We start from the raw sequence: 13528 nt of genomic DNA, 5'->3' as shown, positions 1-13528 counted from the left end.
TTCACTTACAGCTCTAGAATTATAAATGGCCAGGCCTGGAATTCCTACTATTGAAGCAGCTAAACTAATATATTCAGACTTGGATAATAAATGCACTTCAGAATCACAATGTTCACTAAGCTGAACAGCTTCTCTCGCATTTCGAGCATGAGATGATGGATCGAACGGGAACATCATGAGACCTAGCCTAGTAAAGGCACACGGTCCACCTGTGATATTCGCTGGAATATACGTATAAGTGATATTCCCTCATGAGAATAACCCCCCTACAGGCAACTTGACGTGCCTAAAATGACTAGCAGCAGATACTACATTCTTGCACACCATGTTGTTTTGCAAATTTGCACAAACATTGTCAGGTCTATGTTGAAATAAAACTTCTTCCTGCCAAGACATAGTGGATGTATTTCTGTCAAGTCGAATTTGAGCACATTTACTGATGATAGTAGGGTCGCAAGTTAAATTGTAACAAATGTCGCCGTCCGTAATATTAACCGTAATCACTTATGCCATGTTCTTCTAATCGTTGTCAGTAGTTACTGGACAAAATTGGCAAAACTCATAAGGTGATAGATGAGACCTTACTTCATGTTCCTCCACTGTCCGTCTGCATTTTACAATATCCATGGTACTCTTCATATTTGACATGCAGAAGTATGATCTACTGAGGACTGTCTGTGCAAGGTAATACCACACATTGTCATATCGAGTCAGCTGCGCTGTCAATCTGCACAGTCGGCTGGCCACTTTGGGGTAAGGGGCTCCTCGTCACCCCCGGCCCCACACCCATGCGACCAAACAGGCTCCAGCAAGCGCAAGCAGGGGACAGACACGCCATTTTGTGATCTAAAAGAACAGAAACAAAAACGGTATTATTCATTCTTGCAAGTAACATTTATCAGCAGGCACATGTTCCCATTTTTCCTGCCCTGATTTCAAGATCAATAGGACATTGTCCTTTCCTGTTGCAGTGATGTCTGCATGTTTTGGGCATCTATTTGGAGACTCTACCCAAACTTTGGCTCCTGAGTTCTTATCAGTAGTGCCAAACCCTCCTTCACCACATATGGTGAGGAGGGCTGGGGCAGTCCCCTTCCTAACTAGCCCTCTGTACACTGGCATGATTACCATTTGAGTAACTCTGTTTCCAGATTGTATAATCAAATCGGCATCTCCACTATTAAGAAGGATGACTTTAATTTCACCTTGATAATCTGCATCAATGACTCCTCCCAGCACTTGGATGCCCTTTAAAGCCAATCCAGAACAAGGGGCAATTAAACCAAAGTGCTATGGGTGTATCTGAATTCCCATTCCCGTCTCATTGAGTGTAATATCTCTTGGTTTCAGTCTGTACACTTTTTAAGCATGCAGGTCAAGACCTGCAGCCTCGGGTTTAGCCCCGCACGGAGCCAAAGCTCCAGAAGCTGTCTCCCAGTAAAGAATGGTATTGGTGGTCACATGACGCTGAATCTGCAAATCTGGAGTTAACATTTGCATTAAAGGTGCCTCTGCATTTGCTAAAGGCCTATTATTTAGTACTTGTAATGCTTCACTCAAACGATCTTTCCAATTTCTCAACGAGCCATCAGACAACTTTCTCAATTGATCTTTTAATAACCCATTCATGCGCTCAATCAAACCCGCAGCCTGTGGGTACTACGGAATATGAAAATTCCACTCAATATTGTGTTGTACACAATATTCTAATGCCAATCTGCCTTTGAAATGAGATCCATTGTCACTTTGGATTTGTAATGGAATTCCATAATTCAAAATCAGCAGTCTAACATTTTCAATGTATTCAACTGAATATCGGGTTTACATGGAAAAGCTATCAAATATCCCGAGTATGTATACACAGCCGTGCACACACATTGACATCCTTGACTAGGGGCCCAATGTAATCAATCTGCCAAATCTGTGCTGGTAATTTTCCTCTACCTAGCTGGCCTCTCACTATCTGTCGGACTGATCTATGTTGGGCATGCTGACAAACAGGAACTGCAAAATCACAGTTTTAATCAAATCTAGGGGAATGTGTATCCCTCTATTCTCTGCCCACCTGCTAGTAATATGTTCTCCAAAGTGTCCGCGCTTCTGATGTGCCCACTTCGCAATCCCAACCAGGTCAGAATCCTGCGTTGCCACCTCAGTCTCGGAAATCTTAGTTTTTTTTATCTGTGAGGGAAGTAAACCAGCGGTCAAGTGAGTCGGTGGAACAATGAGCATCTACATGATACTCAGTAACTGTACTTAGTGTCAACATGGTCCAGATCTCTTTCCAAAATTCCTTGCCCCACACCTCCTTTGCATTTATCATACAACTATGAGCATGCCATGTGAGAAGGCAAGCTGCTAACCCATTGACAGTGAACCACGAATTAGTGTAAATATGACATTTTCCTGTCAGTTCTTGTTTCAAAGCTTGATACACAGTGTATAGTTCTGTGAACTGGCTACTCTTTCCTTCTCCAGTAGTAGTCAACAATTTCGGGGTCACAGGGTTGTATGACACCGCCTTCTAGTGCCTCCTAGCCCCTACATACCTGGCTGAGCCATCAGTAAACCACACATGCTTTTTGTCCTCCGCCGACAATTCACCAAATGGCTTACCCCACTTTACAGGAGATTCCTGTATCTCAGGTACATCATGCAGCACCTCTGTATCTCCCATTGGGGCCTGTTCCACCTGCTCATGCAACAATGCGGTGCCTTTGGGACGTACTAGGGCCCTATCCTGTATATATCACTACCATTTGATTATGCTGGCTTCCTGTGCATGTCCTATTCTATGAGTCTTGGGGGAACTCCTCACCCACTGCATTATAGGAATCTCAGGTCTCAAAATCACATCGTGCCCTAGGGTCAATTGCTCAGTATCCACTAGAGCCCATTTGCGTGCAAGCAACTGTTTTTCAAAGGGGGTGTAACGCTCTCTAGCATCTGGCACTTTTTTTGTCCAGAACCCTAAAGGTACTTTCGTTCTTCTCTGCTTCTGCCACAAACCCCAAATAGCTTAAGATCTTTGCACTGTCACATTCTGCTCAACATCCCCCTCTCGTACTGGGCATAAATCCAAAGCGTGCTGTATAGCCTCTTTTGTGAATTCAAATGCAGTCTGCTGCTGCTCTCCCCACTCAAATGCATTTTTCTTTTGCGTAACGTTGTACACAGGTGACAAAATCTGGCTCAAGTGAGGGATGTGCAGTCCCCAAAAACCAAACAAACCAATGAACCTCTGAGCTTCCTTTCTGTTTCATTGCACTGCAAATTCTCTAATCTTTTGTTTCACTTGGGGCACCACCTCTCGGTGTCCCTGATGCCACTGAATACCCTAAAACTTCACACTTTGAGAGGGTCATTATAATTTGGCGGGATTTATTTCCCATTCCTTGCTCTGCAAATGCTCCACAATCATGTCTAACTGAGTTTGCATTTGTTCTCGTGTCTCTCCCTGTATCATCGCGTCATCAATATAATGACAAAGCTGTACTCCAGGAATAACTGACACCTCATATAAATGCTCTGCCACCAGCCAGTGACAGATGGTGGGACAATGCAAGTGTGGCAAATTCTTAAATGTAATTTGTCTACCGACCCATGAGAAACTGAATTGCTCATGACATTCAAGGGCTATTGGTATTGAAAAGAAAGCATTGGCAATATCAACATTCGCATACCAAGTCCCAGGGTGCTTCTTTATTTTCTCAATTAAAGTGGCAGCATCTGGGACATCAGCAGTCAAAGGAGGTGTATGCTTGCTCAATTCACAATTATCAACTGTCATGCACCAAGCAATATCACTTTTGCGCACAGGCCATAGAGGATTATTCCAAGCAGTAGTGATTGGGGTCACCACCACTGCCTCTATCATGTTCTGTATGGTTGCACTGATCTCTTCATGCCCTCCCGGGATTCTATGCTGTTTCAAATGAATTACCTTTGTAGCCTGGGGCATCTTCACTGGGGGAATCTTCAAGTGACCCACCCTTACAGCGCCAACTGAAATGTACCTCTTTGATCCAAATTGATAGTACCCATCTTCCAAATAAAGAATCATTCCTTTCAAACTATCAATTCCAATAATATATTCAGAGGGGCACAATTAATACAGTGTATTCTCTTTTTGGTATTTTCCATATTTTCATTTGGACCTTTGTCTGCACTGCTGGTGTCTCTTTACCACCCAAGCCTGTAATTGTAAAATACTGTCCTTTAAACTTTCTGGGATTTCCATATTTCAAAGTGGCCTCCGCTGCGGTATCTATTAAGGCTCAGGCCCTCTGAACATTACAATGTTTCCAATAAATTTCTACGTCAACATAAGGTCTATTGTCTTTGCAAGTCCATCCCAGCACTGGAGCTTGGCCTATTTCCTATTCTGCCTTGTATCTGTTAGCCTTTGCCCAGGTCAAATCTGGGTACAATCTTTCATATCCTCGAAGGGAGTAATTCCTCCTCCCTGCGGTCCTCAGTGAGCCATTCGCTTTCTGAGTCTCTCCCTTCCTTCCTGCTTGAGCGAGCAGGTCTCTCCCCCTCCTTTTCTGCTCCTCGCTCTTGCCCTCATCTGACTGTCTTTGCGTTATATTTTGTTTATTCACTCTCCTGCTTCCTTCCTTCTTATCCAAAACTCTTCTCCGGACATTTCCCATAGACTTGTAGCAGTTATTCCATCTATCTTTTCTTTCTCCACACCAGCTTTTAACAAAGCCATAAACATATCACTTCTAGATAGCCTGTTATTGTCTGTACGAGTCTCAAACCTGGTAGCTCTTCCATTCTTTAACTATTCCCCCAACTCTCCTAACTCACGAACTGCCTCAACCACCTGCGCCAAAGTATTACCAGTCTGATTGATTAGCAAAGTCATCTTCGCTTGTTTGTATGCAGGGGAGGTGTACGAATTATCCTATTTTGCACAGACGCTTTCAACAGCCCATCCATCAACCTATGTGCGTTGTCCAGAAAAATAGCAGTTTTCATCATCTCCTCCTTAAGCCTCTGTATAGCATGTCTTAATGTATACCAAGGTTTATCATTCAATGGCCAGTCTGACTCTGTCTGGTATTTATGACTACATCCAATCGCAGCCAACTGCAACAAGCTGATTTGATTATTGTCACTGTAATTCCTAAACTGCTACTGCACTGTAGAATCAGAACTGGGTGTACAAAATTTCACTGCATCTCCATGATCTAACATCACACCAGCAGCACCCAGATCAAACAACCGAACCATGTAAGCAGAGATTCTCCAGTCCTTTGTTGAAATCTGTCTGGAATGTCATTAATCTCCTTCTGAGTGAAATCCTCCATACTGTCCACCGAAACACCCTGTGGGTAATTTGGACCACCCTGTATTTTTCGACGCTATATGGGTTGCGCCTGAATCACTTTGTGTTCCATTGATTCACTCTGCCTGTCAGCCTGGTCACGCTCGCCAGCTTTATCACACACTCCTCCAGAGTCTGAGAACTCAGAGGAATTCCAAATAATTCCATCCCACGTTTCAGGGTCCCGGCCAATTCCTACTTTTGCAATAGCTAAATGTACTTTTCTCTTGTTAACCCTTCCTCTCTTTTTCCTTTACTTGTATTGCGCGATACGAACTGCAGCCTTTTCTGCCACAGTCTGGTAGGTTTCCAACTTATCTTGCAATAACTAATTCTGACAGGTTAACATCGTAGAGGTATTTTTGGCTTCAACAAACTATTTCTCAAATTTTTTACATTCACCCTGTAACTGAACATATTTTTAATGCATTATATGATAAGCATTTAAACAGATCCATCCCCTTCTTCCTAATGTCCTAAACTCCTCTCCTTTCTTCGCAGGCACTTTTTGCCAACAAGCAACCGCTTTTGCTGGCTCAGCGTTAGCTAAACACACACACTCCAATTCTCACTTAACCCAGCACAATTAACCCACTCATGGGCAAGCGCACGGTATGGGACCTTCTCCCATCCTGGAATCACGAATCGCGCTGAAACATTCTGATTCACCCCTGAAGAAACCAGTCGCATATACTCTCTGATTCAGGAAGTAGATCCGTCCTCCACGAGCACATTTTCTAACCCCAGCATGTTAAGACAGCTACTTTTCACATCTAAAAGAATCATTAACCAACGCCTACACGCCGGTACTCTCATAAGATACCATAAAGACCAACGCATCCGGAGAGGTCTGCGCATCGCCTTGAGGCCTACTCTCTGTAGGAACAATCCGAAATTCACGGAACGATGGTACACCATCTTGAATCGTTGTTCACTCGACTTAATCCTACTAATAGTAGAGGAACTTTCGAAAGTCATCGATGACTTGGAGAAAGAAATTGCTCAAATTCAACAAAACTTGGACAAGAACATGTCCAAAGAAGAACTGGGAAAAGCTTTGGATGATCTTAACATCCAATTGGACAAATATACGAAGGAAATTAATGACAGAAAGATCAGAAAATATAAATGTGATACGATGGACTATAAACTGGGGGAGGTCTACAGTTGGGCAGATGTCTATGCCCAACGTAGACAACAAAGACCTTACAACAACCCCTCATCAGATGAGGGTAGTTCAACCAATGGATCATCATCACAAAGAGGGTGCACATCCCACGGAAGGTTCCCCAGAATTGTTTCACCTTCCAAAATTACTGAAAATTATTTCTCAAACCATCGCCTCAACATCTAGTGTCTCTTTTTTAGAGAAAGGCCCCGTCATCACCGTCGAACCCGGAGGAGCAGAAGTCACAAAAGAATCAACCACATCCATAGCCCAGGCAACCAGGAGCAAAAAACCTTAGTTATTAATATTTCTAAAGCCACTTTAACCAACTCCCAAATGACCATGCTTGAACGAGGTATGTCATTTGTTCCCACTTCAAATTCTCATAACCCAAACAACTTGCAAGCACTGCTGGGCACACAGAAAAGCTTGAAGCAAGACAAAGTCAGAAAACAAGATGATATTAGGCCATGTCAAAGCCAATAGTTAGAACTCATAATATAAATGTACTGTTCTTCTCCTTGACAGCGAGATTACAAGACTGAAGAGGAGAAGGATTTCTCAGGACCATCCTACATCAAGGCTAGGGTAAAATAACACACTAAAGTCTGTTAAAATGGTAGTAGTCGAAGGTCATCATAGGGTGCCCAACCCCAAGAGTGGCTCTTTCATTACAGACACCATGCACTATATGAAGTTGGTGTACCAGCAGGTGAGTCGCCACTACTATACTAAGGATTAACAATTTCTGGCAAGCATCGTCAAAGGAGTGTGATACAATTGGCTCAGCTAGGTCACTGTTGTGTTTTAACTGGATACAGTGATGAAATTCCCACATGGCTTGTTGGTCTCTCCAATCACTCAAGGTGGCCCAAGAGAGATACAGTCACCTGTGTTCAAGTACAAGCTCATAGTCATCATCGAGACTGGGCAGGAGGCTGTCCAATGCATGCAGGTCATTTTGGTAGGGCAAAGAATCACACCGTGTATCTCTTGTACCAGCCAACGGGGTGTTGATCACTGCATATGCTGCCAGATCAAGTTCAGGTAGATTCAATCCAGTTAGGAATCAGGTAACGTCTACCATGCGTTCAGAGTAGGGGTGAATGTATAGGCCACAACAATACACTGTGAAGGATACATGGATGGTTGCCTGACTAGTGTGCATCTGTGGAAGGTGATCGATAATAAGTAACATCTGCTGAGTTGTTGTTAAGCAACAGAGGTGGTAGGACATGAGTTGCCCTGACTCATCCCACTCTGTGTTCATCACAGCTTATCATTCTGTGAAGTAAAATCAACCCAGTTGCACAACCAGTTGGGGTTGGTGTGTTTAAACATCTGTCAACATGGCTAGCATCACAGCCTGCAACTGAACTGCAGTCTATTGAAAACATAGTGATGCCTCTCAGTAATGATTTCAGTGATTCCCACTCCAACAACCTAGAAGTTGTTGTGTCCCAATCCTCAGTGAAATATTTGGAGACTAGATCCATCAGGAATGGGAACAATGCATTGGCCAACAACAATGTAGGATACAATCACCATGTGTGGACTGGGGGCACTGCACATGACACCCAATGTGTATGTGTCTAGGGTCATCTTTTGAGAATGTCATTCACACCAATTCAGCATCCAGCTCCTCAGGCTGTAGTATGTGCTGCTAATAAATAATTCCATTTTGAATGTGCAGATTATGTACCGCAGAGTAGTAGGAGTATTCATGAGTCACAGGACGTAGGATCCACTGACAGTGATGAAGTGACCAGTGCACAGCTCATTGTGTAAGATGAGCTTCCACCACTGGAGAGGATGCCAGTGAGCTTGGTGGGGTGAGGGTTTAGCCTGTGGTTCTCATACACACTTGACATAGCCATCCTCAAGCCAGGCGGTATGGATACACCTTGTGAGGATGAGGGATATGTGTGGAATGAAGCTTGCTTGGTCCACATTTGGTAATGAAATACTGCTCCTTAACCCCGTGGCCGAGGCGGTAATTCTGCTGCGGTGCTGGGAGGGGAGGGGGGGCGTGCGGCACCGCCATGCTCATGACGGAACCACTCCATCACGAGCGCGCTGTGCTTGGGACGGAGTGGTTCCGTCACGGCCCGGTCCGCTCACTAAAACTGCTGCACAGGTGCAGAATTCCATCTGCGTGGGCGGGGCGGCCATGCCGTGATGGAACCACTCCGTCACCAGCACAGCGCATCCGTGGCTCGTGACGGAGTGGTTCCGTTACAAGCACGGAAGGGGTTAATATTTTAAAACATCAAGGAGACCCAATACAAAGCCACATTGCCCTCAATCTCTGTGGCACTTTTCAATGTGGTAAATGGGAGCTCGTATGGACCCACACAAGGTTACCCTTGCCAAACCAGATTAGAGGCAGAAAAATATGTTGACAATGCAAACACTCATGGAACTGGGTATAATGTTCCTGTATCACATGTGTGTTTTGTGACAGTGCGCTATTTTTTCATCAGTACAACCAGACATATCATGCCCATGAATCCATCTCCCTTGTACTCCCCATACCTCTGACATTCAAAATTAGAATGCCATTATTACCCATGTGTGTCTAGTCTACTGGGAAGTATAGGGATGTGTTTCTATTGTAAAATGACCCCAGGTGACCCAACAACACACATCCTTGACTTTTCAATTGGGGAAACTGTAGCCCTCTAAGCAATGGACTGCCATCCAAAGTTTCTGCATCATAGCATTTCAATATAAGCCATCCCAGGGGCAGTATCCAAGGGGAATAATGGTCAATCAGTGACAACATCTAACTATAAAGGGTAAAGGGGAACTCGCCACTCATGCCCAGCACAACTCAGACAAGGCAAGGTTAGGTGGAGGCAAATTGTCCTGTGAGGACAATAGTGTTTTGAATGTGGCTTCTCACCAATAAGCCACATCCAATCACTGTACTCCCCCCTGGGAGGCAAATATATAATTACACCTTTGAACAATGTACACTTTTAAGCATGCCTTACCACCCCTGGCACAGCAAGACTGCAACATAAAACAAACAGCACCTTTTGAAAAGGAGTTTTATTTAACAAAATGCAAAGACTATCACTTTTAGAATAAGGCTTGGGGTTTAATACATAATAGGCTGTCTCAGATACCAAATGCATTAGATTCAAATATATGTAGCAAACCTACAATCTACAGGCATGAATCAATAACTGAGCAAACTTATAAACTAAATGGCATGAATCAATAATTATAATTATTAATAAACAAGCAATAACTGATATAAGATACGATACACTGGACGTCCTGCAAGAGATCAGAAAGATATATATACAGAGTAGAGAATCACTCTGGATGTGCACCTCCCACACCACAAAGAAAACACCTCAAATGATCACAACCACTGGCTCACATCACAATGGCAATAATCACAAAACTGAATACATTACCTGATGCATACACTGCCCACTTCTGGCCGGGGGAAGTCTTCATACAGCTGGGGATCAGAGCTCAGCAATCAGGGTTCAATCTGAGATAGACACGTCTGCTCTCACTCGGAATCAAGAATCCAAACTCTCAAACTTCCACCTCCACCAGACCATTGGAGGCTCCCCCTTTTAATACAAATGGAAACATTGGTCGAAGCTTCTAGCACGTTTTTGATTATGTAAATTCTTCCTAAATGTTTTTTACTGCTTAAATGGAATTATCTATCTAAAAATCATGTCAATATTTATATTTATATGCAAAAAATAACAATTAAAAACCTTTTTGAATAAATTTATTCTCGTTGTGGTGAGTGGGTTAAACTGTTTATGTGAGTTGAATTTTGTTTCCTAAGGGAACACCCCTTCATGTTCTTTTCCCTTGTTCTCGCCGTGGCGGGTTGTTCCCCAATTGTAGCTTTGTCTTAGATTCAGGGTCCCTCTTCTGTTTTACAATTGATTCCCGGCTCTTTTGCCGTGAGGGTTAGATAGGTCCCTCCTCTTTGGCCTTGAGCTCAGCAAGACTAGTTTGTATGTGGGACCTTTTCTAGGTCCTAGTATATTTGGATCACTGTGCCTTTTAGGTTTTATTTTATTCCTTTTTTTTCCCTTGGTGGGGAAGAACTTTTTTGTTGGTGCACATATTTAAATTGTTTCATCTACTTCTGTGATATTTCTCTTCTTCTCTCACTCCTTTGGGCAGACATAAGGCCATGGACGCCATCAAAACCTTCGGATTTAGTGAGGAAGACTTCACCAGGTTGCTTGGACCTACCACCTCTTCAGAACAACCCTTCTCACTTAACAAAGGTACTAACGATGAAGGGCTTAAGCTCCTCAACTTGAAAAAGAAATCAAAAAGGACAGAGTCCCACGCAGACTTCATGATTAAATATCTTAAAGCTGGAGTCATACCCAATGGGTTGCGTATTAGAAATATACCAGGCCTATTCGTTGAATTGCGCCTGTTTCTAGAAAGATGGTCTCTTATTGCCAATCGTTGTTCTAGAGACCTGATGCTACTCATTATTGAGACAGCTAGAGAGGTAGTAGCTGAGCTGCTCAAAGAAATTACAGCAATGGAGGAGTCACTTCTTAAAAATGATGCAGTTGGCGACGCTAAACGCAAACTGGAAGAAGTTAATCTAGAACTCGACTCCTTCAATGAATATATATAGTCAAAAGAAAGGCAGAGAAACTTAAAAAAGACATCAGATTATTTTCGGAAGAAAGAGTATACCCCTACTTACATGCCCAATATTATACCACTCGGGACTCATACCAACAAAATGACCAACAATACTGGTCAAATAGGCAAGTTCGGACTTTTTCAAACACCTCTGAATCTGACGAAGGTGGGTCCACCTCTAATGAAAACCCCCCGGATAGAAGGAACAACTTTGATGGTCCTCAAAGATCCCATCATTTTTTAGGGAATCGCCGAGGGACGAATCGTGTTCGATTCAGACCATCGGAAAGGGGACGCTTCCAGAACTCTGGTTTCCATCAGACGGAGAACCAGCCACGTTTTCTGGAGACAAGACAAAATCGGTATTGGAGAAATTAGAGACACCTACCAACCAGTCTCTGATTCCCATTTTTAACCTGTCAAAGAAACCTCTAAATGACAGTACCGTAGTAGTTCTATCTCCCGGATTATCTTTTGTCCCTAGTGCCCCGTTCAATGCATTCGAACTTAACGGGGATATACAAGCCTTTTTTCGAAAAATTTGCTTGAAGAAGTTTTTCATGGGAAGAGAATTTGAAGGAGAGAATAATATCTCTGGTTTTCGACCTCCTTCAGTCTTTATGCCCACTATTGAGCAAGTTGGGCCTGAGGTGGAAATTTTTGAGAAAAGCGTCTGCTCTAAAATTTCCAAACTTACCAAGTTCGTCCCTAAACCACCTTACAATCTCAACTACGATGAGTATCATGCCCTCAAGCAACTGTCGACGGATCACACCCTTATTGTGAAACCAAGCGACAAAGGGGGTGGTATCACTGTCTTGGATAGTGATTACTACAAGGAACAGATCCTGCTCATGCTTAGTAATCAAGAACACTACCTTAGAGTGGCTAACTATCCGTCCAAAAGAATAATGACTGAGATTTCTAATGTCACGTCTTGTGCCTTACAACGTGGGTCTATTTGCCAACAGGAATTTGATTTTTTGAATAAAACCTCCTTCAAAATACCAGTCCTATATGGACTTCCTAAGATGCATAAAAGCCTTACATGTCCACCTTTTAGGCCTATTGTTTCGACCATTGGGTCCCTTACCGAGCCCCTTTCTAAATTTGTAGATTCTTGTCTTTCTCCCATTGTAAGTGGTCTCCCTGCATTTGTCCGTGACACCGGACATCTTATCACTAAAATTGAGGGACTAGAATTCAATACTGACTCCGACTTACTTGTGTCTATGGATATTGAGGCACTATACTCAAACATCCCCCAAGAGGGTGCCCTTCTAGCTGTCAAGAAAATTCTTAGAGACTCTGATTGTCCTTCTGAAAAATTGTTTGTTCTCGAATGCTTAAGTATTGTACTTAAGGAGAACTATTTTGAATTCGACAAATCCATCTATAAACAAGTCCTTGGCATCAGCTTGGGGGCGGCATGTGCTCCAAATGTGGCCAACTCCTACATGGGGATTTTTGAAGAGACACACATCTACAATGAGATGGCCCCGTTTTTTGAAAACGTCACAAACTATAACCGGTTCATAGACGACATTTTCTTTATTTGGCGGGGGACACGAGACCAACTTGATGAATTTATCCTATGGATACATCTCTGTGACTCCCATCTCAAATTCACAGCTAACATCAGCTCTTCGAAAATTGAATATCTAGACATCTGGATTCAGGCTATTAATGGACACAGAGTTTTCCCTTTACACCAAGCCCACAGCACGGAACACCCTCTTGATGTACGATAGTTTTCATCCTCGTACACAAAGAAATAGCATACCGTTTAGCCAGTTCCTTCGGCTTCGTCGGAATTGTACTGACCCTAGGGACTTTGAAACTCATGCCACTGTTATGAAAAAGAAATTTCTCGACAGGGGATACCCTAATAGGCTTATTAGGGATTCTTACAAAAGAGCCAAATATTACAACCGAGAGGCTCTTTTAGAATCAAAAACCCAAAAACCTGATGACAAGTTAGTGTTAGTTACTACCCATTCTAGCTTTAATGAGAAACTTCGATATATCATTAATTCACAATGGCATCTTCTTAACCTAAACAAAAATATGGAGAAATTTGAGAAACCTATTATTGCGTTCCGCCGCAATAGGAATCTCAGAAATGTCCTGGTTAGAGCTTCTCTCCCTGACGCACCTATGGTCAGCCAACGCAGCATCAAAGGGACCCATCCCATTACTGGGAGTCATAAATGTGGCGGATGTCACGCTTGTGATAATATTATGACTGTCCCTGAATTCAACTGGAATAAAAAAAGAATCACGCTGCAAGATATGACAAACTGTAGAACTAGCAACGTCATATATTTCATTACATGTCCGTGCTCCAAGGGCTATGTAGGAGAAACGGGCAG

At 43.1% G+C, this 13528-nt stretch overlaps 1 pseudogene; it reads right to left on the bottom strand.

Moving 5' to 3' along the window:
- Positions 1-876: 876 nt before the first annotated feature.
- Positions 877-4063, bottom strand: LOC147685225 (uncharacterized; annotated as a pseudogene).
- Between the last annotated feature and the right edge of the window lie 9465 nt (positions 4064-13528).

This window comes from Lissotriton vulgaris, chromosome 10, assembly GCF_964263255.1.
Source record: "Lissotriton vulgaris chromosome 10, aLisVul1.2, whole genome shotgun sequence".
NCBI classification, from domain to species: domain Eukaryota; kingdom Metazoa; phylum Chordata; class Amphibia; order Caudata; family Salamandridae; genus Lissotriton; species Lissotriton vulgaris.
Note: the sequence above shows the minus strand (reverse complement) of the source record. Positions and strands in the feature narration are given on the sequence as shown.